The sequence below is a fragment of the Falco biarmicus genome, chromosome 1 (genome assembly GCF_023638135.1).
Source record: "Falco biarmicus isolate bFalBia1 chromosome 1, bFalBia1.pri, whole genome shotgun sequence".
NCBI classification, from domain to species: Eukaryota; Metazoa; Chordata; class Aves; order Falconiformes; family Falconidae; genus Falco; species Falco biarmicus.
Genome location: NC_079288.1, coordinates 60,888,058 through 60,914,290, shown reverse-complemented (window position 1 = coordinate 60,914,290; position 26,233 = coordinate 60,888,058). Strand labels below are relative to the sequence as shown.

General features: G+C 39.5%; 1 protein-coding gene across 7 annotated transcripts in view; it reads right to left on the bottom strand.

Moving 5' to 3' along the window:
- The window catches only part of CSGALNACT1 (chondroitin sulfate N-acetylgalactosaminyltransferase 1), a 47,457-nt gene extending 21,224 nt beyond the window's left edge, over positions 1–26,233 (bottom strand). For 2 of the 7 annotated variants that reach the window (XM_056333659.1, XM_056333615.1), the window contains exons 1-4: positions 26,088–26,233; positions 25,557–25,703; positions 7,060–7,143; positions 886–932 (exon numbers count right to left, since the gene is read on the bottom strand). The gene's annotated coding sequence lies outside the window, so the exon portion shown is untranslated. Of the gene's footprint in view, positions 1–885; positions 933–2,003; positions 2,717–7,059; positions 7,144–25,556; positions 25,704–26,087 lie in introns of those variants that run through there. The other 5 variants (XM_056333621.1, XM_056333667.1, XM_056333641.1 and 2 more) reach the window with 4 other exon arrangements.

Here is a 26,233-nt window from a genome sequence, read left to right as displayed (position 1 = left end):
TCAGGACAGTAAATTAACGGAGCTACTCTGTCATTTGAACCAGCATTGTTATAACAAGAAATTCAGGCCATGGGGATTTCCACCTTCTTCATGATGACTGGAAGCATCCTGACAACAAGCACTCATTACTTGTCTGTTGCTAGATCTTTCTTGTTAAATTGTACTGGTGGCTTTGGTGGCATTGCTTTACAGTGACTGACATTCAAATATACAGCTGTTACTGTAGTACTATCTCATGGGCATGCTTGTGAAAGCAGTCCCAACCCATGTCCGTGCCAAAAAAAGCAGATTATTTTAAGTCAGCACTGAAGGTGGTCACAGCTAAGGCATCTCAGCTGCACAGACAGTACCAGAAAGCCAAGGATGGTAACTCCTCCTAACAACTGTTCTGTTGATTTCATCAGACCTACACAGTTTCACACCAACTGAGAGAGCCTGAGATGAAGGGGACACAAACTGAAATGTCAGTTTTTTTCCTGGAACTGATAAAAACACCTCTGTATTTCACAGCAGTCAGCTGCACCAAGTAGTATTAGTCTATTTGCAAAGAGAAGCTTTAACGAATACACAGTGGTTAGTCTGGTAGCCGAGGAAAAGGACATTAATTCTAAAAAAGCCTCTGTTTGCAAAACCATCTTCAACCTCAGCTCGACCTGTTAGCCCAGCCAGAGGTCAGCCCAGCGCACAGAGGTGCCTTTTACTTGTTTTCGAAGAGCCAGGGCCCAAAAATATTCTAAACACAGAAACAGGTTCTGTCATCACTGTAAGTAAGCACTGTGTAAACAGCTCTGCACAATGGAGGGTGCTGCACCCATAGGGAGTGGCAAAGAAGAAAGTTGGTTGATTTGAAATTTGGCATGGTATGCACCCACCACTGTTACTCACCAGCATCTGGATTTTTAATGGACTGTAGAGATACAGGAAATCTGTCTCTGCACAGAAAAGACAACATATTTCAAGCTTGAATTTTTGACTCCCAAAAACCAAACTGAGAATTTGCACAGAGGAAAGGGACTCAGAACAATATATCTCTGTATATGTGTATATGTATCTCCCCTCTGAGCTCCACATTATCCTTCCTCTTCAAGTTGAAGACAGAAACGAATGGCAAAAGAACAGTCACGTTCAAAGCAGCAGTAATCTCTCAGCACATATGGCATGGCCAATGCCAAATAATTCCATATTTTCAATACTTTATGACACAGCTTCCTATTGCAGGTGTAACTCAGACTGGCAACTACCATTTTAGCTCACAAAACTTTTTGAAACTCCTTTTTTTTTTTTTAATAGAGGCAGTGAATGGCAGAAACTGCAATTAGTTTTCGTGTAGGTGTTTGAAACATCTTCACTGAAAAGCGGCACAAGTCATAGTGAGATTTCACTAGAATCATATTAAATCTCCAAAATGAGGAGGAAACAGATGTTTCACCATACGAAAAAAAAAAAAAAAAAGACGTTCTGCAGCCACTTGGCATTTGCCTTGAACTTTTTAATTACAAGGACTGTGCATAGCCCTGCAGACAAATCAGTCTGCTGTAAATGTTAGGGACAAGATTTTTTCCCCTTAGCCCCCCAACAGGAATTCAAGCCACTCAGCAGAACGGGACATGTCACAGGGATTAAAATTTAGTCTCACACAAATGTTTAAGGTGCATGTGGAAGAAATGCAAAAAGAAATTACTTCTTTTCAATGCCAAATCATGATTTTCCAATTACTTCTCAGCCCAGTTCATCTGCCCAGGGATGAATTAAACAAAAGGCTGAATCTAGAAAAGAACCTGTCTGATAAACTAACTGGGTGCCACCTTCCTAGCCTTCCTGTATTGTCCCCTGTTAAGAACCACACCACTGCTCCCTCTTGGGTTGACACACATCCCAAACAAACCACTTAAAATCCTAACATCTGTTTTGCAATTGATAGAGCACTCTGAAGATATTGTTAAGAAACAGTGTCCAGAATCAAAATTCTAAATGCCAATATCTGAAGACAGTAGACAACTTACTGTAAAAATCTTCATTTCCTAATCTTTGATTCCAGAGTCATCTTCAGCAGATGATCTTACCTGGATTGCCACACATAGTCTCAAAAAGAAAAGGCTCGGCATCCTGCCCACAGAAAGACAACTACACTGCTCCCCTCTATAATTAACAATTACAATGTGATCATCTTGCAAATAGGTTACAATAACTATTAGAAGCATCTAAAACAAACCAAGAAACCCTCAAAACCATTAATGTTCCTGGAAATACTGTTTTCTTCTTGTGAGGGAACTGGGAAGTGGCTGGTTTTACACTCAAGATACAGTTACAGACTTCTCACTGTGAAAGTTACAAAACCAATGCAGAAGCTATAACTTTTCCCTTCATTAGTACTCTAGACCCTGGTGATGCTAATTTAATTGGCTCCCTCTTATCAAGGTAAATCAGTAACTTCACCTAACAGCACCATCTGCCATGCCACTTCAGCTGAGTTCTGAGGTCCATGTGTACTTGCATTGGACCATCCACTTAACACGCGGTCTCAATGCTCGTGAAGGTGACTTTCCCAAAGGAAGTCCAGAACAGAAATCAAGCAGCACTCTGAAAGCCTTCCGCTGTTACATGCAGTAAACATGCCAGAGTTGTTTCAGCTTTTACAGTAGTCATTATTTCTATTACAGTAGAAATTCAGTAATAATAATTTATTTTACAGTATCATTATTTCTATTTTAAAAACCTCTCAAAGGGGTCTCTCTGTCCTCCCAGTGCATTAACTTCATTGTTTATTATAAAAAAGAACTCTTATTTTAAATAACTGTAACAACACTCCCAGAACCGATTTCTCTCCCCCAGAACAAAGTTATCTGTGAAAGACTTGGCAGTTTTCGACAGGTAAATAACCAGGAATTGCAGGAGTCTATATTAGGAAGGTTATTTTTTGTATAAGATACTCAGATTTTCACCTTATAATCACAACACACTACCCCTCTTTCCTAAATACACTGGCTTGCTGTGTATAAACCCATACATCCTCAACAGAATTGTTAGATGGGGGCACTATAGCACACTTTCAAAAGCCTTTACAGAACTTCCCTGGAAATTTCCACCACTGTATTTATCCTCCAGCAGGCAACGTGACAGATGCATGCCTTGTCAAGCTCCAAAAAGAAAGCACAGAGAAGAGATAACAAGGATGCACATCTGCTTCAAAGATGCTGTGACTCTCAAAGACCAAGTCAATGCTGCCGCAGGAAAGAAGCGATGATACTTTTCTCCAAAGGACCATTTCTCATTAGGAAGCTCTGACCTGAAGTTTTAGGAATGCAGCTGCTCCAAAAGTGTTTTGAACTTCACTAAAATGGAAATGAAAATATGCATTTGAGTTGAGCTGGAGTTCAGCCTGCTCTTTTAAGAGCAGATTAACAAACCATCATAGATGCCAGTCCTAAAAATTACTGGTTGGGCTGGACAGCTGAGATGTCCAACTTGGCTGGAAGAGTGGCACATTCTGAACCTGACCTTCAGTTTAATTTCATTTAGGTAAGTGCCATCTCAGTTTTGTAGATGTGTCAAAGAGGAGCATTTTCCTCCAGTCACATGATGATGTAACAGCCCTATGCAATATCAACATAACAGCATGCTAACTGAGAACAGGTTCTTTTTGCAGGAAACTAGCTAACCAAACATGGACAAGCTACAGCCAGGGAACAGCTAAAAGAAACTAATTTACTTCATTTTAAGATCTAATTCAACTACTGCTCTGCATACAGAGGGCTTCCAGAAAGACTAAACTTGGTTTTAACATAACACAAAGCTATACCAGTTCCTGAAATGGGTCAGTCAGTCAGCATAAGATAGATAGAAAGCAAAATCCTTCAGTATTGCCTGATTAAAACAAAGAATAGGATAAATTTTGCTTAGCCATTTAAGTCTGAACCTGGAAAAAAAGCTGTTACTTCATTCTGAAATGTTTACACATGCATACTCACTGTTCTACACAAGCAAGTGAAAACTGACAGCCACCACAGGAATGAATGTCATTCCTTTTGAGAACAAAGATGACCACAACCTTACAAAAGTAGCTCAGGTCAGCAGCAGCAAGGCCTGTAAAAATAAATGGATCTACACCTATGTAGGGACACACCATGAATGTTTGTGGGTTTAGACCCATATCTCTTCATGATTCTGTCACATGATTGTTACTTCAAATATTTTTTGTACGAAGTACATACTGATGTCACTTTATACCAGGAGCCCCATGGATTCTGCCAGATGTACATCACACAGTACTATTGCCAGACTTTCAATGAAAACGAGCCTAGTGCATGCACACAAACCTGTGATGTAGGTCATGAAGTCAGTGAAGGGTTTAGCATGTATCTGATTAAGCAGGAGAGACATTTATCCACTAATCACTAATAAAAATGTGCAAACATGCATGACTAAGTTGTGTTCAGAAACGGGAAAACCGAGCTAGGCTGAGCTGCAGAGTGGAAAGCAGTTTGTGCGTGTCACAGTATCTACCTAGGACTGCTTTAGTCAGGGCTATATAAGGGCTCATGTTTCACCGCCATACCAGCCTTTTGCCCGCACCTGCAAAGTGCAATGAAAGTCCACTGCTTTGAGAAAAGTTGTTAGGTGATAAAGTACAGTAACAGCGACTTAAGGTCCCTATCCTATCAAAGTCCTTGTAAGGTAGCAATATAAAATTGAGATGTCTGAAAAATTCAGTCTGACCTGGAGATTCCCTCCTCCTCTCCTTGCCAGAAATCCCCTGGTATAGCTAGAATCCCCAGTAACAAGCTAGATGGTGGACTTGAATGTCATTAACTCCATCAGAGTTGACAGCAGAGGAGGTTTCCTCCCTCCTGAGGTCCAGCACGTGGGAACTGAGGTGAGACATCTGGCTCCCACAAGTCTAACGTTATATTCTCATGGTAATGCACAGTCCAAAATTTTGTGCTCCCTGTACTTCAAATGAAATTTGCTGGGTAGCAGTGGTATCAAGACAGTGCTTCAAATAAATAAGAGCAAAGGGGACAAGTGAAAAAACATCTTGGTAGACAAGCTATAAAGGGTTTGGTATGTTATCCAGGCTGAGCAAGAATTATTAGCGTAGTGACTAATATTGCTGACCAAGTACTGTTCAAGAAAATCAAGTTTCAGGTACAAACAACCAGGAAATTAGAAAATAACCAGCCTGGTTCAGTATTGAGACAGGTTACCCAAGCTCCACACACAGTTCTAAAACATGCAGCATTAACAGCTCTCATAGCTCACATACCAACCCCCAAGCTCTGCTGATCTGCATTTCCCTATCAATCTGGTCTGTACTCATCCACAGGAAGAGGCTAGTCCCCTGACTCAGCCCCCATTTCCTTCCTCCTCCAGGTTAGCGCTTACTACGAAACAACACATGCCACAGTCCCGTTTAGTTCATCACCACTGTTTTGATATGTGGTTTTGGTCAAAAGCCTAGAATTTCCTTGATATATCAGAAAAAATTATCTCTAGATATTTTTGTCTCCTAGCAGTTCTTTGAAAAGCCCAATTAGATATTGTCTCCTAGCAGTTCTTTGAAAAGCCCAAGCTTTTTTAGTTGTTTCAGTACAACAGCCTTTCTCTTTCTAGAGAAAGTTTCCAAATATCTTTTCCATTATTCCATTAGGCTCACAATATTTGAATCTCACTAACTTCACTTTCATCATTAAACTAGCCAATGCTTTATTATGGGAACTTGAAAAGACAAATCACGGCAAAGTCTCTTACAGAAAAGGTCCATGCAGAGGGGAAAACGACAGGAAGGTTTTGTATATTTAATATTATACAGTCTGTCTACTTGACCATGAAATTCTTCTTCCAAAAAGGAATTGAAAAAAGCCCTCCAGACAACAAAAAAGTAAAGCACTATCTTGCTAAGCACAGCTATCGACAAAGTTTCACTTAGGTCTATTCATTTCAACAGAATTAAGATGTTTATCTTTGTAAGATACTCTATCACTTATAAGGATCTGTTTTTAAATAAAATATTTCAATACATGGAGAATGCCTACTTTGTTTTAACTTAAGAAATCACAGTGCTTCAACTTTCCACTTCATGTCAGGTTTTTCTGGGTTTCTTTGAAAATGCCAGAATGCACATAGGCCCACAGAAAACACCACTTTCGGTCAAATGGCTATAAGAAAAAATACGTTTTAAATTTTACTTCAAATGTCATCACATTTCTATATCTTTAAGTAATCCAAGCCACATTGTCAAGTGTTAATGAGACACCTGCTCACAGTTACTTCAGTTTCTAAGATTTCATCTCTGATCTTCAAATCATATTGAAAATAGGATCTATGCTTCCAATTTCTTTATAAAATACCTCAATTCAAACAAGTAGTCTGATATACTGATTTACAGCTGTCTGATATATTAATTTACAGCCATAAAGATAATTTCAGTTCTCATTGGTCATCAAGAAATTTCAGTTCTCTCACCGAACTTGATTAGTATTTGGGATTAAAACTGTAGTTTATTATGGAATTTTAATTGCAGTTATTGCATAGTTGTCAATAGCTCTTAAAAACCAGCCAACCATTCAGCTAGAAATGTGTTAAGTGTTAACAGTTCATACAAGAGGCATCCTGGTTCTCTAACACAGAGCTGATTGATGACATAAGTAAAGCCAGTTTCCCTTGCCAGTAAAAGCTATCTTTTTTCCCCCCTTTTGTTACACAGGAGGAGTACACCCCGCAGTCAGGTCAGCATTTCCTGAAAGGTTCCAAAGAGCCTATCTCTTAAAACAACAACTTCAGGCTTCAATCAGAAGCGAAGCATGTTTCATGCAAAGTTATGAAATAACACACACCGTTAGACTATAACATTTTTTTTTCTTATTGTACAACAATGGGATCTGGCTTGGTTTGATTTAACAAGTCATGTATCAAAGTTGATGTAAACCCAACTTCTTTTTGTTTAATTAGGATAGCTCATCTTTTCTAAAAAAAAAAAAAAAGTTTCCTGATATAAGGTGCATTTATAAAGCTTTTCAGAAAACAGGAATAGAAAAAAAAAGTGTAATTCTCACAACCTACCAGAATATTTGAAGAAAAGGGATTTCCTTATGAGATGAAGCTTCATGCTACTGAGCCTTTTTTTCTGTTCATATGGAAACCTTCCTGCAAATGATAGCATGTTTTATTTTAACAAAGATTGGCTAGAAAGTGTGCTACTCAAGCTAATGAAATAAAGAGAAGAAATTGCTGCTGTGCCTTTACAGATTTTTCCCTTCCCCTCCTTTTTATAGAGTTTTCTGCAGAATATTAAAATCATACAACTTTCAATGAGAACCCATGGCAGTTTAACTCAGAGGAACATATTCCCACCCCCAAGCCAATGTCCTCTAGTCTGCCTGTCTTCTAACCTGTGGAAAAGGAAATGCAGCTGTTTCTGTAGTTTCTTACAAGTGTACATTGTCCCATTAACTTCTCTGAAGGGTTTACTGTAATTAAGCAACACATTCTGGATTACAGGTCTAAGATCTTATAACCGATTACTCCTAGTGATTTAATTGTTAATAAGCTGTAACGCTCAGCTGAATAAATAAAGTTTCTGCAGTCTCAAACATCACAGATGTAAACCCTGTCACACTAATGAAATACCTGAAGGATTCAATATAAACTGGGTGAAACCTATATTTGTTTTATCATTACCCCTCCACCAGCTTCTTTCTGTATGTTGTTCTGTTATCACAGAATTAGTTCAACAAGGGCTACCAGAAACAGGAACAGAATGTCTCACTAGAAGTATTCCAATGGTCCCTAAAAGAATAATCGTTCTCCTGTTGATGGGAAAGCATCTCCTTTCCCTAGCTGCAGTCAATTTAACGGGCAGTTTTCCAGAACTAGCATCTTCAGAACAAATAACAAGAGAATTTAACACTTTCTTGCCTAAAAGAGGAAGGAAAACAACTGTTGGTAGAAAATATTGGTTGGAAAAAAGCAGCTAAAAGATCCTATAGGAAAGAATGACATATAAGCAAATGGTGTCAGCATGTGGACGTTGAACAAGTGAAAAAAGGCAACTCATAACTGAAATAAACAAAACTCCCATAGAAAGGGAATTTTTAAGTGCTAGGTAAGAGCATGCATAGGGGGATTGCGGTGGTTTAATTCTCTCCTCTGGTATGTACCCTTGGCAACAAACTCTGCTTGACTTTGCACTGAAAGCATGACAAACAACTCATCAGTAATGTAGAAGTTGATGAAAATCACTGTGTTTTTAAAGGAAAATATAGGTAAGAGAAGTTCCTTGAAGAGCAGATCAGATCAGCCATCCATTTAATGGTCTACATTTCCTCTCATAAAAGATACCAAGTGCTTCGGAAAGTGTGGAAAAATCTTGTAGAGCAGAGAAATATTTCTAACCTTTGTAATTTTGACGATCAACCTATTCCCTAAGCATAAGTTTGCATTTTATAACAGGCAAGCACAAGAAACAATGTCCTGTTTGGGAAACGTTACATTTCTTCATTACTCCTTTGAATTTTTAACATGGTTTTGACCGTCCACTGCTTCAAATTGGTATTCTACCATCTCCTCCCTTGTCAGAGAAGCCACACAGTTCTAGCTGTTTAGGTACTACTATTAGCTGTTTCTGAAGGGAGACAACCATTTCTAACAGCTGCTCTTCTTGATTAGTACTTCAGTTGGTTCTGTTAAGTTGCAGTCAAAAAGGACAAAGAAAAGCATAGTCCCTCAAAAATAACTGGAAATTTCAAAGAACAATTATCTTACAGATAACCCCACTGGGCCAAGGATACAATCATAGGCAGAACTCTCCCTTGTTTACTGTAAGTGACAGATCTGCTCACATTACCTGAGGTCAGGCTCCTGCACTTAGCTACTGAATTATCTCTCCAACTCCATCTATATACAGCAAGAACCACATTCCTGCTGTGAGCCCAAGGAATTTACCTGCTTGACTTAACCAACTAGCTTGCCAGATGCCTATAGATGGCTGGGAGGCAAATGCTCCCCCAGACCACCTATTGCACATGATTATTTCACTGAAGCGTTCTGCATAAGCATCATTGTACTAAAGCCAACCAACTTATTTTACATAATTACAGCATATTCATTCCTGCAGAAGACCACAGCTCAACAGACGGAACATGCCAGGAAGTGGGAACCCTCCTGATAACTTTGACACACTGACTTGCCTCCTGTAAAACCAATCCAGTGTCCTACTGTTTATTCATTTTATTTCTGACTTCAGCCACTTGTAAGGATTACTGGACATCACACAGCCTGTGCAGTGCAACAGTACAGTACGTCTCCAGTTGAGTCCAACACACCCAAGATGCACTCAGAAAAGGGAAAGAATATAACGAAACCCAGATGTTCTTAACCTCCCTTTTGGTTTTATACACCTGCTTCTGCTTTGTTCCAGATATTCTACCTCAAAATATATAGCTGAATTGAAATATAAGAAATGCAAGAACCAGGCACTAATCTGAGTTAACAAGCTGCTTGCTAACTGAGGAGTCCTGCATACTTCCATTATTACAGGTCTAAAAATAGCAATCCTTTGAGAAGCTGTTAGAACAGCAAAATGTGGCATATGGATATAAAAGTAATCTGTGGATGAAAGAAAAAGATGTTGAGAATCTATTGTAAACGAATGGTTAAATAAAGCCATTTAGTCCCAGCTTCAAGTAGCAAATATTGCCATAATTATCAGTGATGTCAGAGCCAACTGCTCCACATGGGGTCTTGCTATATTCCCTTCAGAACAGCTAGGCTCCCAGGCAGTGGGGTCTGCTCCAGATGAAAGCTAGGCAGATTCCTAGCACTCTCTGACCACTCTTTAGGTCTTATTTCTACCCATTTTGTATCTCTGCATGGTAAACCTCACCAGAACAATGATGTTGCTTACTGTTCAACACTTTGCACAGTGGAAATCAGGTCCAGTTGGGCCCACAGTGGGCCTGTTGTGACAGCAAGGCACCAAATATCAGATAGAGGCCCACGGCTGCTTCATTCTCCCTAACAGATGCACAGGCTGTTTCAGAGGCCCTAGTATTACCAGCCTGCCTGGTCTACTGAAACAACATATTAGGGCTGGCAATCAGCCCAGAAAGTTTAAACATGGTACAAACTATAGCTCCAGCCCAGAGGAAAAAGAGTAAGAAAACAGTAAATACCTTGAAATTAGGACTCCTCCGGAATTTCACCTTAGCCTTCAAAATTAGGAGCCTAAAACTACATACTGTGCACATACTGCACCTACACAGCGAGGTTCCTCAGCTGTTGGCATATCTGGAATTTCACATGAATCTGTCACACGGGGCAGAGAGAAGGAATTTGAGAGGCAGATGTGAGGCAAACACCTTGTCAGGATCTCACAGCATCATTTTGCATTTCTTTCTTTTAAAAAGTGCATGCCCTCAGGATCACTATTTTGATGTGTGTACCTTTTGCTGGGTGGATGCTTTACCCACTCCTTGACTTCCAGAGGAGATGCCCCAAGAATTCACTCCCTCCAAGCACACTCTTCTTTTTAAGTGCAAAACTGATTCAAGGAGTACAGCTACAGAGAAAAACTCCAGGTGCAGTTATAGGATGGGCCCTTCCATCAGCACAGGAAAAAAAGGATTCACAGTCTAAAGGGAGGCAAGAGGAGCAGCTTCATCCAATGCTGAACTGCACATGGAGGTCCCTCCAGATATGGGTCCCTAATATCCAGCCAAAGGGAGGCAAAAGTAGAGACAACTCACTGTAATGGGTAGGAAGACTTGCTTTTAGGCAGCCTCCTTTTCCACAGTAATTAAGAGTCATTTCCTGAGAACATACCCCACTAGAGGCTCATGCAATAGAGCATTTCTTAGCAGCACACTTGATGGCCTGCAAAGATATAAACAAAGTTCAACTGCTCATGCTCCAAAGCACTGGCAAAACCTAGCCCTCCCTCAGCCCAAATCCACATTTTGGCACAATGCTGCAGAACACAGGCTATATTCATTAAACAGGTGGCTTCTCCGGCTTCACTGTAGTCTGCAAAGCTGTCAAAAAAATCATGAATTGACCAGAAAATGCTTCCACAATACCTGCAGAGGACAGCCCAGCTTGTTCAGTTTCAAAACTTTCTACACCAAAAGCCTGTGATTTTTAAAGACACGCCCATTTCCTGGTGTTAAAACCACCTGATCAATCTCAGCTGAGAAACACTGTATTGCACTGAGAAAGAGGTCTAAAGGACACCACTTTTTTCACCAGTGTAGCAATGGTATAAGTAGATGAGGTTTCTCACACAACTAACACACTGCACAGTCAGCCTGCTTGAAACAAAGGACTTGCTAAAAGGAGATGGTGTAACGTGAAAGCAGAGCTAGAATCTGCATTTCATTAGAGACATGGAAAACATGTAAGGAAAAAAAAGTCATCCCACAAAAAGGATATTACTGGGACGCTCACTGGAAATGTTTTCCTTTGGAAAAGGGAAGTTCACCAAGGGGTTAAGGTAACGATGGCATAATACTTAGAGAGGAACGTTTGTAATAGGTAGCACTAGCTCTACTGTAACACTTCCATGTGCTGTAGATAAAATACACTGGACAAAGCAACTCTACGCTATTCAAAGAAACAACGTAAAGAATGCCGGCACTACACCTTATTAACACTTGTCAGATAACATGAGGAAGTCACGCAGATGACTTCAGTAATTCCTGATAAATTGAATGAGAAAGAATTTACAAATTATAATTTCCTACTGAAAACAAAGCTAGCTGTAGTGATAGAAAGCAAACCTTTTTGCACCTCAGATTTTATGCCTCCTAAGTAGATTTCAAAGGCACAGCAGACAACATGAAAATTATTTTCAGAGCCTTATACCTGGATACATGTAGTTACCCTTTGCTATTTTTTTCCTGTAAAAATGAACTTTCTCAATAATTTTCCCCATTTATTCTGGAATGCCATCAATCTAATCAGGCATCAGGACGCTTTGGATTCATCTTATTTCCCAAACCACTTGGAAGAAAAAATAAAGAGCGTATCAACGTATGAGTTAAATGGAAAAATTATTACTAATGTCATGATGATTTATTGTGGAAGTTTTAGTTTCATTTTAAAGGAAAAATTTATTGAAGTTGTTTCCAAGGCTTAGAATAGTATTAACTGCCAAATCTCAATCTGTTTTTCAGGCACTGATCATTTGTAAAGTATTGTGTCAGTCCAGTAGTAGTAACTGCTATTAATGAGCATTGCAAGTAGACCATCTGACAAAATGCCACAGCCAGGCACTGTTATTTAGACCAGTCCATGCCCTAACTTCATTGAAAGATACAATAACCTTTTTTTTTCCTCTTTTAATTAATCTATTCAATATCAAAATGTCAAGTTCCTCCGATTAGCTCAACACATACACTGTAACAGGACATCTGAAAGCAGCGTCAAAGAAGACCAACTTGCTTTGTGCCTTTCCATTACATGCACACAGTCATCAAAGAACAGAAACACAAACTTTAAAATTCATTACCAAGCCTATGCCATTTAAGCTCAGGAATTACAAACTTTGTGTATGCAAGAGAGGAGATGGATTGCCTGCTAAGATGACATTTATACTCAAAGTAAACAGGTAGCACAGCCTAGATTTCCTAATGTGGCAGGTTGTTTACAGGCTCTGATTTTCAGGTGCTGAATGCTCTGACCGCATGCGTGCAAACCAGCTGCATGCTTGTGAAAACACAAACCACATGCTCCAACCTGAAACCTCTGTTCCAGGAAACAGAAGGGACTTGGTTAAATTGTAGATTGGGCTGTCCTCAAGCATTCCTCCCAGTCTGGCCATTAGCACTGATATATTGGAGTTGGGGACACACAATTCCCTTTGCTTTGCTGAAGGGATGGAAAAAATGTGTTTAAAAGGAAGAAGTGAGAAGTAAACAAGTAGAGAAAAAAGATGAGGGTGTCTGTGGGAACCACTTAGAATCATGTTGTTGCTAAAAAAATCTTGCAATATGAAGAAATTGGCTGTGAGTAGGTTTGCAGCTACGAAGAGATACAAAACCTCAACATGGTTTGAAGCGGTTTTGAAGAGGAGCTGTAGCAGCTGGCTTGGATTCTGAAGTGTGTTTGCAGGGGAAAAAAACAAACAACCCATGTGTTCAAGACATACATATCTGCAGAGAACACTGAGAGAACCTTACAGAGCACCACAGGGCCTGGACCAGAATCATACCTCTTCTCATGAAGGAGTGAGGAGCGGACTGGGAGCCTTACTCAAGTGACTCTCCTATTTTCCCTGTGCGGTCTGTACCAGCAAGGGACTCTCAGCTTTTGCTCTTCCCAAAGGTAGGCTGGGTTAGGAAGCTCTTAGCACCCCTCTTTCCACCAAGTATATTTATCTCAGCAAGTCCCAATGGGCCTGAATCCAGCTACAACAAACTTTCTGGGCACTTGTGACTGTTATGAAATGGAGTGACTCAGCCAAGCTACATCAGAAAATGAACATCTTTTATTTGTTCACAGAAACTTAAGAAGCCAAGGGCAGAAAAAACACAAGTGTCAAAAAAGACACATCCCAACATATCTTCATCTTACAAAGCTTAGCCCTTCTCTCTGACCTTAGTTGCTATCTGGTTTTCTGTATCCCCATACACTTCTGAATGTTCTGCCTCCTTCCCCAGACCCACAGCTTTGTGCTTAAGGGAATCAGCCATCTGTCCAGTGATGCTGTTGAATCAAAGGTATCAGTGTTTATTTACCACCATTTACCAGCATTTCCCCACTTATGTTCTTATTGCCATGGTGAGCAGCGAGAGAGCCTGAAAGATAAGGTCAAAATATAGCCTAGATATCTCCCACAAGCCATCTGGAAGAATCATTTTCTGAGGAATTCTCTGGCATGGATTTGCACTTACTTGGTGACCAAAAGCCAACATCAACTCATCACTCTGGACTCCTAACTGAGCTCCTGGGACATCTGGGAACAAGAACCATCCCTAAAAACATTGAACCCAGATTCCTCTCCAGGAACTGAAGAGGAACCTCCCAGTTCCTTATATATTATCAGTGTTACCTCTCTGGTCTGTGTCAGCCTCATTCTGTTTCCTTCCACAGTGTGGGACTTCAGGTCCCTGCCACATACCTGCTTTGCTGAGCAGCCCACCATCACTTCATAGGAACTGATTATTATTTCCCAACTTTCAGAAACTTTTCAGCCTATCTTTGCACAAATTACAACGGTAACGTATGACAATATATGTTGCATCTGAATATTTGTGCAGATGCAGCAGATCTCTTCCCCAGTTACTATACCGCTGAAAATCAAATGTCAGTCTGCATGTCTTATATTACTCATGGATAATGCAATTAGCATCACAGTACAGTTACGTAAACTGTTAATCAAACATCTAGACAGAGGAAAAAAGAGATGTCAAATGAATCCTGGAAAGAGACACAAAGTACAGGCTGTCAAGACTGCGCATGTTGAAGTGCTGCAGGAAGGATGAAAATTATTGTGGTGCATCATGATTTAGACCTGCTTAAAAGGGAGGCTATCCACTTGGTGAAAATCTGGACCAACGCAGATGTTCAGCATGAGAGATTGTGTCCTGGAGACAGTTATGAGGACACAAAGTATGGAGTACTAAAAAGGCTGACATAATACTGACATACAACCGCCCTCTGTCCTGTCTCAGCAGGAGTCAAACTTCAAACACTGGGACCTAACAGAAAATTGGATTTCAGTAAAAGTTGACATTTCTCAGCATTAAATAGAATTATTCAAGACATGAGAACACAAAGTGCAGTACTGACAATGGTGTCAACATATCACAATGGTGATATCGCAATCCAGCCTGGCATCCTAGACTTAGATGAATTATGCACTGGTCAAGACCAAAGCTTTTCACTCCTGTGTTATCTCCTGTATCAAATGAGCCACGGTCTGGATTAATTTTAAGAGAGCTATTTTGAGACTCTGCTACATTAAAGCAAAAGTAGCTTCATGTCAGTTTTAGCCTGGGAGACTGGCTAAAATCCAGTTCTAACTACAGACTATGTGGAACCAAATGCAGACTCAGGCCTTAATTTTGACTTATGTATCACAACACAGAGACATCAGCTGGTTTTCCCCTGTGAATTGCAAAAAGCCTTCTCTGCTGATGAGTTTTGATGTCCTAGCTGCTTTCTGATCTGAAAAATAACAATGCAGTTTGGAAATTCTTCCCCTCTATCTTGAAACACACTTTTGAATAGCCTAAGTGAAGGGTTCATTTTAATCTGGATCACCAGCAAGATACAATACAACCAAAAAACCAGATCAAAATTAAGAAAAAGACAGTGTACTGAGGAAAACAATTAAAGATTTAACCAGAAAATAGGAATAACTCAAAGGAAACTGCCACAAGTAATGGAGAAAGCATCAGTGAAGAGTTGTGAGTAATTCTTGCCTGCTTTTCTCACTTCAGATAAAAAACACACTTCAATGTTTTCTTGCTTCAGTCCCAAGAGATCTGAAATGCTTGCCTTGAGCTACTATGGACCGTACAAATCAGTTCAATAGAAAAGACCAAAAGTTTATTAGAAAGTGCATACCATAAGCTTAGGAGCAAGACCTGTGTCATTCAGTGAGCATACTACATCCCCTCACACTTGGAACTAAGCTCCATGCAAGTAAACACTAAAGGATATCGTAAGGGAGAGCAAAAGTGCTCTCACTGCATTGAGGTGACTAGCATGCAGCACACCAGAGCTTTCCAAAACACTACTGTACTTTCTAGGTCACCATGTGCAGGTTCCAGTGCCTTTCCCAGGGCAAAAGGGTCTGTAAACTGGTCTGAAAGACAGTGCTGATCAATTTGTAGATGACAGAGATATATACATCATTATGTTACGGGACTGAACACCAGTGTGTGCAAGCAAAGTCTCCTTTCTGATGGCAGTATGATCTTGTGCAAATCATTTTCACTGTCTTGATATTTTCAACTGTAGCAAAGACAATAATGATGATGCACACTGTAATTATGCATTTAGATAAGATATTGAAAGAAATCAGAAGTGGATATGTACTGAAGATTAAATCACTCTCTGTGGCTTCTTCTCTTCACTGACTGTCATGGAAACCCAGTCAAGGAACTTTAACTAAACATTGAACTTAAAGGCATCTGGAATTTGATAATCCAAATCTAACCCTAGCAGTGTAAGAGTTAGCATCGGTATTAATATGCTAAATACCAATTCTCAAAAAATCTCAATGTGAAATACCAGAATCCTCCAGATGGTGGGTTTTTTTTCCTCCCCACGGGGTACATTATCATAGACATTAATTGAAAAAAGCCTATTTACTTCAAACATGAAGGGAGGGAAAAGTGCCAAGACTGGAGTTGTCCATGACAGCTGCAGCGAGAAAACAAAAAACTAAATAGGCCTATAGCAACATGAAAACTTTTAACATGCCACTGTAAAGGTTAAAATGTCAGTTAGATTTCTTCAAGAGTCAGATAATTTTATCATGAATCACCTTAGTGGTGGTGCACACTCAGCTGAGAGGAACTGTGGACACAATTTGGTTCTAATTCACAGATAGAAATATCTATATATTTTTTTAAAAAAAAACAAAACAACAAAAGACAAAATGGTGAAAACAAAACTCTTAAAAAGAAGCAGCAGGAAAGTCTTATTAAGGAGAACAGTTTTGCAGTGTGACATCAGGTGATGCTCAGTGGACTAAGTGCAATTCCATCTGCATGAAATCACGCTCATCAGCTCACAGTCTGGCCCAGGGACTCCAAAGAAAAATGTAGTCACCTCAAGCTGATGTTCACCTATATAATAATGCTCAGCAGCAAGAAATTAGCACAGCACAGATATTTATCACACCAGGACTCCGTGATCTGTCTCACCTCCACCTTCTCTCCTTTCTTGGTAACTCTGGAAAAGAGTTTACCCTTCCCTTGGACTCCCTTTGATATCAAAGGGCACCCAGTTAGCCCTTCCAGCGGAAGGAGATTCTCATGAACCTAATGTTTCCTAACACCCAAGGCTCACCTACTCTCTCTGGTTGTCTGGAGAAGAGCATATTAGTCAACCAAGACGAAGATTATAATGGATGCAAAGACTCCTTGAAGATTTATTCCTCACAGCCAAATTCTCTCCCTTGCTGTTTTATGAAAGTTGAAATATTTCTGTGGGAATGTACCAATATCTAGCTTCCATTAAAGATTTTTTTAACTCTAGGATGACCCCAAAGGGAAACTAAAGAAATAGACTTAACCTGCTCTGTGAGTAACAGCACTTCTGTAAAACAAGTCAGGCAGCGATTAAGGAACTCACAGGACCCAACGGCTTTGAAACTCAATCTTATACAATATAAATACAGCCCCACCCTCTTTTCTACATCTCCTCTAACTGATTACATTCAAATCATGCATATTAGAAAAAACATCAAGACAGTACCGTTAGCTGCACAAGTTGCAGAAGGACAAAAACGGCATGAAGTGCCTAAGCCTCTTTAATAACGATGCTGCTCTCCACTGCAGATCACCTGGCACACACGGCTCAACTCTGAAAAAATAATGCACACACTCCCAGATTAAATTACTCCTGGAGTGGAAAAGACATTGAGCAGCCTGCCTGTTTCAATTGGCTCTGTAGTGACTGAGCTCAATGAATATGGAAATAGTTGGAAATCCTAGACCAATATAGAGAAGGAGGAGGAATATGTGACCCACATAAAGGCATGCTGGAGTTGCCTGAAAGTAAAATCATAGTGCTATATCAAACGTGTAAAATCCTCAGCATCAAGGATAGGAGGTAAAAAACAAAGACGACATCAGTAAAATGACAGAAGGTCCCAACAGAGATGCAAAGCCTTTCAAAAGCTCTTTACAGGTTGTCATCCTAAGAAAGATGTGAAACTGAGAATTTGTTAAATTTTAATTCCTAACTCTAATCTAGACATTTGTGTCTCTTTTGCTGATGGGGTTTAATAGGTTTACAAGATTACTAAGCAGTTGGCAACCAAGTTTCTTTGACTTGGACTCTGAAGCTATGACATAGCTAAAAAGATTCTAATCTGAACATAAGAAATGGACAACTACCTTACAAAACCCAAAAAGCTTTACCACCAAATGAGCCTGTTTTCACCAACTCAAGCAAATGAACTACAAAGAAGGTAAGAAAATTACAGCCCTGCACTTACTGGAAAAAATCTGCAATGCCTCCCTTAAATCTCTAAAAAAAGCCTACATTTTCCTTGGAAATGGCTTGCTTGCCCACCTGTGCTAAACAAGAATAACTAGCACCTCAGTGTAAGAGGTGCTTCTGCTGAAACAGAAGCGGTCTGCTTCCCACATACTCCCTGCAGCTGGAGTACAGGGCACATTCAGGCATCCCATACAGCTCTGGTTCTCTCAGCACGTGTATCACTCCCTGGAACTGCTGGTAAACAAGGGGTGTTACAGCAGCCTTCTTCAGCTGCTTCTACCTAGCTGTCATAGGAAAGGTAGATCCAGAACCAAAGGAGAAAAAGGAAATTTAAACCACATTTGGATAAATGCTAACAAACATGCCCACAGAGTTCCAAACTTTTTTTGGCCACATTCAAAAATTAGGGCTACTGACCCATTACAATACTTTTAAGACGTTCTAAGATGTGCTCTCAAAACACACTTTTGCACGTACTTTACATTGGCAATGATCTAGTTTCTTAGTATAGTTAGTTCCTAAGGATTTTAGAGTAAAGCTTTATTATTCCTTCCTAATGTTAAGAAATTTTCCTTTCATTCCTTTAACATTACATAAGTGCTTTTCATTTCCTGAACGGTTCTCAGGGAAAGCTAGGATATTTGTGGAATAGCTTATTAATTCATTCATAAATACATATATTTGGCTCAATTAACCATGAGAAAACTTTAGCACTGACTTCTATCTCATAGGATCACCTTACACTGTCCTGCAAATTGGAAGGTGAGATGTTCTTTAGGCTGTTTTCTATCCCTGTGGCTCAAACAAATTTCTGCATCAGCTTCTAGGCTAGTAACCACCACTTTCGTCAATGCATCAATCTAAAATATTTCTGTTTCAATTTGCTAGGATTTGAGTCAATATTCTGATGTGTTATATATTCCCCTCTGATAATTTTTTTACTTAATAGCAGTCTGATGAGAAAAAAACGGTGCAGGTAACCTGACTCACAATACCACTACTGGATATTTTGCTAACAGCTTTTTACAACCTTTCCAAAAGTTGATTTAAAACCTCTTCCCTGAAATCAAGGGGCTTCACCTTCTCACAAATTAAATAATAAAAAGCTTCCTGTAAAAAGGATGTTTCAAAACTGTCACCTCTATTTTCAGATTATTCTAACTGATTAAGAATGGTTTCCTTGAATACTGGCTCCACGTTAAAAGTGCATATAGGAAAGACTCTGATGTGCCAGAGTAAAGCCCCTCCTTTCCAAATCAATACAACTCTTAAAGCTTCCCACTATGAAGGATGTCAGTACTTATGTGATCATCCTAAATGTTAATGAAAAAATCAGCTGTAGGATACATGAAGGCAAAGAACACACATATAGACATACTCTGGGCCAGACGAGTTGGTATCTAACAGCCTAATCAGGGGTTCGGTGGCTATAAAAGGTAAAACCCAAAAATATACCCTTCATAACTGGAAGTCCCTTTGTTCCAACACTGAGTGATTACCATTGATCCCTGGCACATGCAACACTACCTACCTAATTCTGTTATAATCACCATGGCCAGTACTTTCATAGCTATCTTCTCTGAAAGAAATACATAGGTAGAAATGCTAAGAAAAATTCTTGAATTATGTAAGGGCTAAAATCCCATTTTTAAGACTGAAATGTTCTGCCTTGTAAGCCCTCCCAGATGTAGTTGAAGTACCACCTTGGTAACAGAAATGGCAGTACAAGTGACAATGTCTCCTTACCTTTCACATCCCAGCAAAAGATGTGAGCAAAACACAAACCTGTAACCCCCAGTGCTGGTCTAAGTAACGTGTGAAAGCATGTGCCTGGGAGCCCTTTGCATATTCAGTCACTTCCGTGGTTTGAATGTTTTACCTCATAATTTTTTATCAACCCAACTTTCAAAAGCAGTGATCACTTAGTAAAACGTGTCCAACCCAGATGGAGTTACAGATGGCTCAACTGTTTTGAAAATTAAGTGATTCTAATTTCTAAATATAACCATACAATAGAATACAATCTAGTAGGCAGAGCTCTGAGCTGAAATGCAGAGGACTTAAGTCTTGCTTCTGGTTCTGCCAATGGCCTACTGGAAAGACTCTGGATGAGTCTTTTCACCATACACAAAACAGGAACAGTAAAAGAATTCCCTCAAAATCTGAGCAACGTTACAAACAGATGATTAATAAGGATATCTGGCTGCAGACTTTTGGCTTTGAAAATCTTGATCCAGTTTCTCATCCTGGAGAGGAAGAGAGGATTAGTCAATTTAAGAACTGTCAACTATTTATAGCTTTAGCTATAAAAAAAAACTTTTGCAGAAATAGCAAGCCAGAAACCCATTGCTGCCTCAACCCTTTCCAGTAGAAACAATTCCCAGGGGTATCTGTGCACTGTTCCAAGGTTGTTGGAGTGCATATTGTTCCATGTCTTCTTGCCAGTAAATTGCAGGACCACTTTCAGTCACACAATGGAGAAGAAACTAGAAAAAAATACTCTTTCCCCAGGAATTCACTTCAGTAGTTTCTACCACTGTTCTGCAATTCTTTTCTTTCTGAATAGGAGGATGATGCCCATGCCCAAGTCACTGTTTTACGTCTCTGTTATTGAGGCAATGCAACATGAAGACATGGCTATTAATGTAAATGGAGGGGTAACCCACTTCATCACGGGCACAGACTTTGAAATGAAATCTATCACCTCTTCTATCTGCGATTGAAGATGAAAGCTTCCTGCAGTTTTTCCTATTGTTCCCCCCACTCCCCATGATCTTTGCTAGATTTTGCCCAATCTAGCTCACAGACATCACTAGCAAAAATGAACTTACTTGGATGACTGCATTACTTCATGCAATACAGTTATCCAGTTGAACTACACTCATAACACCCCTGCAAGCCTCTTCTCTTGAGCAGGGAGCAGACCACCAATTAAGCTAGTAGAATGGCTATAGGGCTTCAATGGGACAGCAGAACTGCAACTTTGCAGTTTAGGGCAGACTGAGTACTGCAGAGTACTGCATTCAGCTCTGCAGCCACCAACATAAGAAGGACATAGACCTGTTGGAGCAGGTCCAGAGGAGGGCCACAAAAATGATCAGAGGGCTGGATCAGGAAAGCTGGAGAGGGACTTTTTACAAGGGCACATAGTGATAGGACAAGGGGTAAAGGCTTTCAGCTGGAAGATAGTACATTTAGATTAGGTATTAGAAAGAAATTTTTTACTGTGAGGGTGGTGAGACAGTTTGCCCAGAGCAGCTGTGGATGCCCCGTTCCTGGAAGTGTTGAAGGCCAGGCTGGATGGGGCTTAGAGCGACCTGGTCTAGCGGAAGGTCTCCCTGGCCGTGGGCAGGGGGCTTGGAACTACATGATCTTTAAGGTCCCTTTCAACCCAAACCATTCTATGATTCTATGAAGATCTCAACGTTTAATGCTAATGTACTCTTTAAGAACACTCCCATTGTCTTTAATAGTGCTTGGCATGGAACAGAGTTAAGCATATTTAGCCTAAAAACTATAAACCTGTTGATGATGAACCAGAAAATAGAATCCAGAATTGTAACTATTCTAAAACTGAGGAAGTAAGCTTGTGCCTTAAAAAAAAAAAAGTTAATGCTTTCAGTATAAGGAAAAGTACTACTTTTGCAGAACTGAATATTGTATTTCTTCAACAGGTTCTAGTAAAGGCAAGAAGCTATGTGGTCTGGGTTGCCTTTGGCAGTCTACAGAGGAGGTGTAAATAATCCACAATCCTCTCTGTTAGCCAGTGCAGTTAAACATAGTTAGAAGTGGTTGCACTGCTGACCCTTCAAAGCATGGACTCAAAATCAGTACTTCTGAGAAAAAGCAAAAGAAATCTGCAAAGCTTCTACAGCTTCATCATTTCTCTGATGCCTTCCAGTCACTAGAAATTTAAAAACAGACATCCATACAAAGAACATCACAGTCAAGAATTCCAAAACAGTTCCTGGAAGATCAGGCTGCTTTGTCTGTTTCCTAACGAAGGTGTGAAACAAGAAGACAGGCTTTCTGTACCCCTCAGCAGTTAGTACCTATAGCTGCAGCCTAAATGAGTAGTTAATGAACTGAAACAAGTGGAAAGCTGCTACTAAGGCCCTAACTTTTAATGTTTTGCTGCAGCTAAGGTAGAACACAGGGAATAAAGTTCTTTCAGCTTAATCAACGGGCTCATGGCATTCCCCAAAGCAGATGTTAACTGCCATTGAGCTGGTCAAGCTCTTTGGAGGCTGTAGGAGACACTCAGTGTGTGGTATTTTTATCCAAGTCTTTATTCTTGAGCCTAAATGCAATCAAGTCGCAATGAAAGGGTCCCTCTCAATTGCATGAATAAGCAAAACCACTGGGGTTCACTCAAGCCCTCCAGCAGCATGGCACTCTGCCAAAGGCCTCTTCAGACCAAGACATGACTTCAGACATGACTCCTTATTAGTAATATTATAACAGTGCTGAGAGGCCCTCACAGAGACTGCAGTCACACAGTCTAAAACACACACAAGATAATCTGGGTAAAATAGTTGCAGTCTGAAGAATTAGAAGCAGAACAATTTGCCAGGTGCACTACGGATCCATTTCTCTTTAGCCCTTGGTCCTTAAACTGTTCAGGTTATGCCCCCCAAGTCTTCTATCCTGTCCCCTTCTTCAGCGGGCCCATGTTTAAAAAGTAACACACAGTGCTCTGCTATCTTCTGTCAACCAATCTTCTGTATTAGTGTCGGGAAAAAGCCAGTGAGAGCTCTGCACACCACTGAATATGTTAATATAGTTATTGGTAGAGAATATGGTTCACTATGATGAATTCTTTCCTGAAAACTAAGTCCCAAAGGGAGGAGATTTACTTCTTTTTTGACTAACCAGTCACGTATAAGAAGGTAACACATACACCAATAAAGATACCTTTCAGTCTCTAATAATGAAATAATTAAGAACAATGACACCTTGTCTGGATGGACACAAACAAAATGGTTTTGGGGACAAAAGACTAACACTGCACTGTCTGAACAATTTTGTAGAAGAGACTGAGTAAGAAATGAGAAGTTCCTCAAGAATCAGAAAATGGTGCTCCCAAAGACATGGTGTGATGGAGTTTTCTCTCATTAGAGGGGTAACTAACCATCAGACACTTGTGAAGAGGCTTTTTTCCCAACAGATGTGACCTGAATGTTAAGCTACATACAAACAAGAAAATCTTGTCAAAAGAGGATCAAATCAGTAGGATGGGGGTAAAAATCTTTCCAATACAAGCCAGGTATAAACAGATTTAGCTTTTGCCTTTTGATTTTTGTCAGTATCTTGCATAAGTGTTTCTGTGTTGCCTATATTAACTGTTACAAATAAAGTTCTTACTGCATTTCCTCTTAACCTGTCTTGAGTTGTGTGTAATTTAGACTAGACAACAGCTAGCCTTTCCTTACCTAAGGGTATGGCAAACCATAGACCAGGTCACTAGGGTAATAAAGCAAGTTAACCCAGTTAACCTGACACTGCTTAAAACATGTGAAGAGAAATACAGCAAGCCACAAGCTCTGCTACATTGGCTAGGTAGAAAGCTGGCACCACAAACATCAGGAGAAATAAATACCTTCCAGTAACCGTTAGTAAGCACGAAGGCTAGATTCCAGTAAGCTATTGCAGCATATGCTTCAACTCCAAAGATCCCAAAGAACACACGAAGGCACCCCCATCATTTTTTCTCCTTCCCCATTCATTCTTTCTGACAAAGTAATGCCAGTAGAAATGTCAACACATCATGGTGTGTTACTCATGAGATTCCCTTTGAGAAGCAGGACTGTCTACCTCACAAACTAGAGATCAGACGGGAAAGAATGTAGCCCAATACACCCTCTGCCAGTGATGATGGATCGGAAGTGGCGTCTAATTTGTTGAGAAAAGTGTTAAGAAAACGTGTTATATAAAGACTGCATTAGTTTACTATACTGCTTAATTTTAAGCTTTTTAAGGCTCATTCAATTTGAGATAACTTCAGCACTAGGGAATAAGCTTTTTTTTTTTTTTTTTTGACAGCAGAAAACAGGTTGCAGATATCAGTTGTGTATTTGCACTGTGACAGGATATGGATTTATAACTCCCCAAAATAAGATGACAGCAAGTGCTAAGAAGATTTAGTGTGATGTTGATTAAATAAATTTAAGCCTCAATGGGTTTTAAAACCACCTTTGAATGAATTTGAGTATTATAAAGGCTTATAGTAGTAAATATTTCTGCTCTGTAAAATTAAAATTAGTTCACTGTAGCTTCATGACTCTACTCTGTACCATTACCTACCCCATCCCAAGTGAAAAGCCTCTCAAGAAACCATTAAAAGACAGGTTTCTTGAATGGAGGCAACACCATTTTGATTGCAAACAGCAAAGAGTGTCAGAGATTGAGGAGCTAGACAAAACAGATTTAGAGCATTTTTCTAAATTAATAAAGTTTCTGGACCTGCAGTACAGCTTGTCTGCCTTAAAACATGCTTCCACTCTTAAGAGACGTCACAAAAGACTCAGATAGATTTAAATAACAGTAAAATTACAGAAAGCATGTGTCATAATCTGGAATTATAAAAACTGTACCATTGCTACAGAAAAGGGTAAAAGAAAAATTAATCTCCCCTGAATGGCAAGTTCTTAAATTGTTTGAAAAGAAACATAAACAAGAAGTAGTATTTTCTAATTCCCCAGGCACTAATCATAACTCACCAACAGTGGTATTCCATACAAATTCCATTTTCAGTGCAGTTGCATATGGCCAATGTTGCAGTAGGACCTTTAAATTGTGCTGATCCTCATAAATAATGATTCAACCTCTAAAAGCTATGTACTTCCCATAACAGGCAACATTAAGTGAAGAAGGAAATAAACAGTCTGATATGATTTGTTATTTTTCTATTTTATTTTGGAGTGCTGAAAAAAAAATAATACACGAAAAAATGCACTGTATGTGTTTAAAAACAATTCTACTCAAGTTAAACATTACCATAAGTCATCATCTTACAAGGAAAGTGATTCACAGTGGAAACAATTCGTAATTCAGTTTTACAAAGTTAGCATAAGAATTGCCTACCCTGGGCACTCACACACTTGATAATAGAAGAGAAAACCAAAGCAATTACAAAAATTATCTTTCCTTGATCTAGGGTATATAAGCTAATAGAAACATGCAGATACCTAGTAGATACTGCTGAAATAAAAATACAGGATTTTAAATATCACCTAGATAAGGAACAGCTTTGTAACAAATACATTCATATTTTTATCAAGAAGAAAACCAAACAGCAACAGGATAATCTTAGTAACTATAAATCAAAGAAATACTGCATCTACTTTTCTAATTTCAGAGATAAGCAAAGGAGATTGCCTTACCTCAAATACAGCTTGAACAGAGACACTAACAATACGTCTACATCCTTTCTCAGATCCCTTGATAGCAGTGTAAGAAATACAAAATAATAACTATCTTCCCTGCAGACAGAATGTGCCCAGGAGTAACATGCTTCGCAGTAAAGTGTGCTGAAAAGAAGGGAAAAAAAATAATTATAACTCAAAAAGACAATCCTTGCAACAGAAAAAGGCAAAAACTTAGTATTTGAAATTCATAGTAAAGTTTATTGCATTTTGAGGGAGCAGAGACATTCAGGGATTAAATACTACAGACATAACTGTAATGTCACCTCAATTAACAGTAAAATATTAATTTGGTCAATTTGTCTACAAAAGAAAGATTGTAAATTCATCTGTGCAGAACTCAGTCACTGAAGATCCCTATTCCAGTAGTAGGCACACATGGGCTCACACGATACAACCTTGTAAACTTGCTTTTTCCTCCCAAACGACAGTGCTTGCTAAAGCTACACTCAAATGTAAAATTCTTTGGTCAAGAGTTCATACACTGACCTGCAATGAAAGCCTTCTTTTCAGCTCCAACATTTTCTAACAGCAAACAAGAAAAAAACGGTTTCACGGAATGAACTGTTAAAAAAGAAAATCCTCATATAAGCTTTCCCCGAGGGGGAAGAAATATCCACAAGCTTTAAATTGGC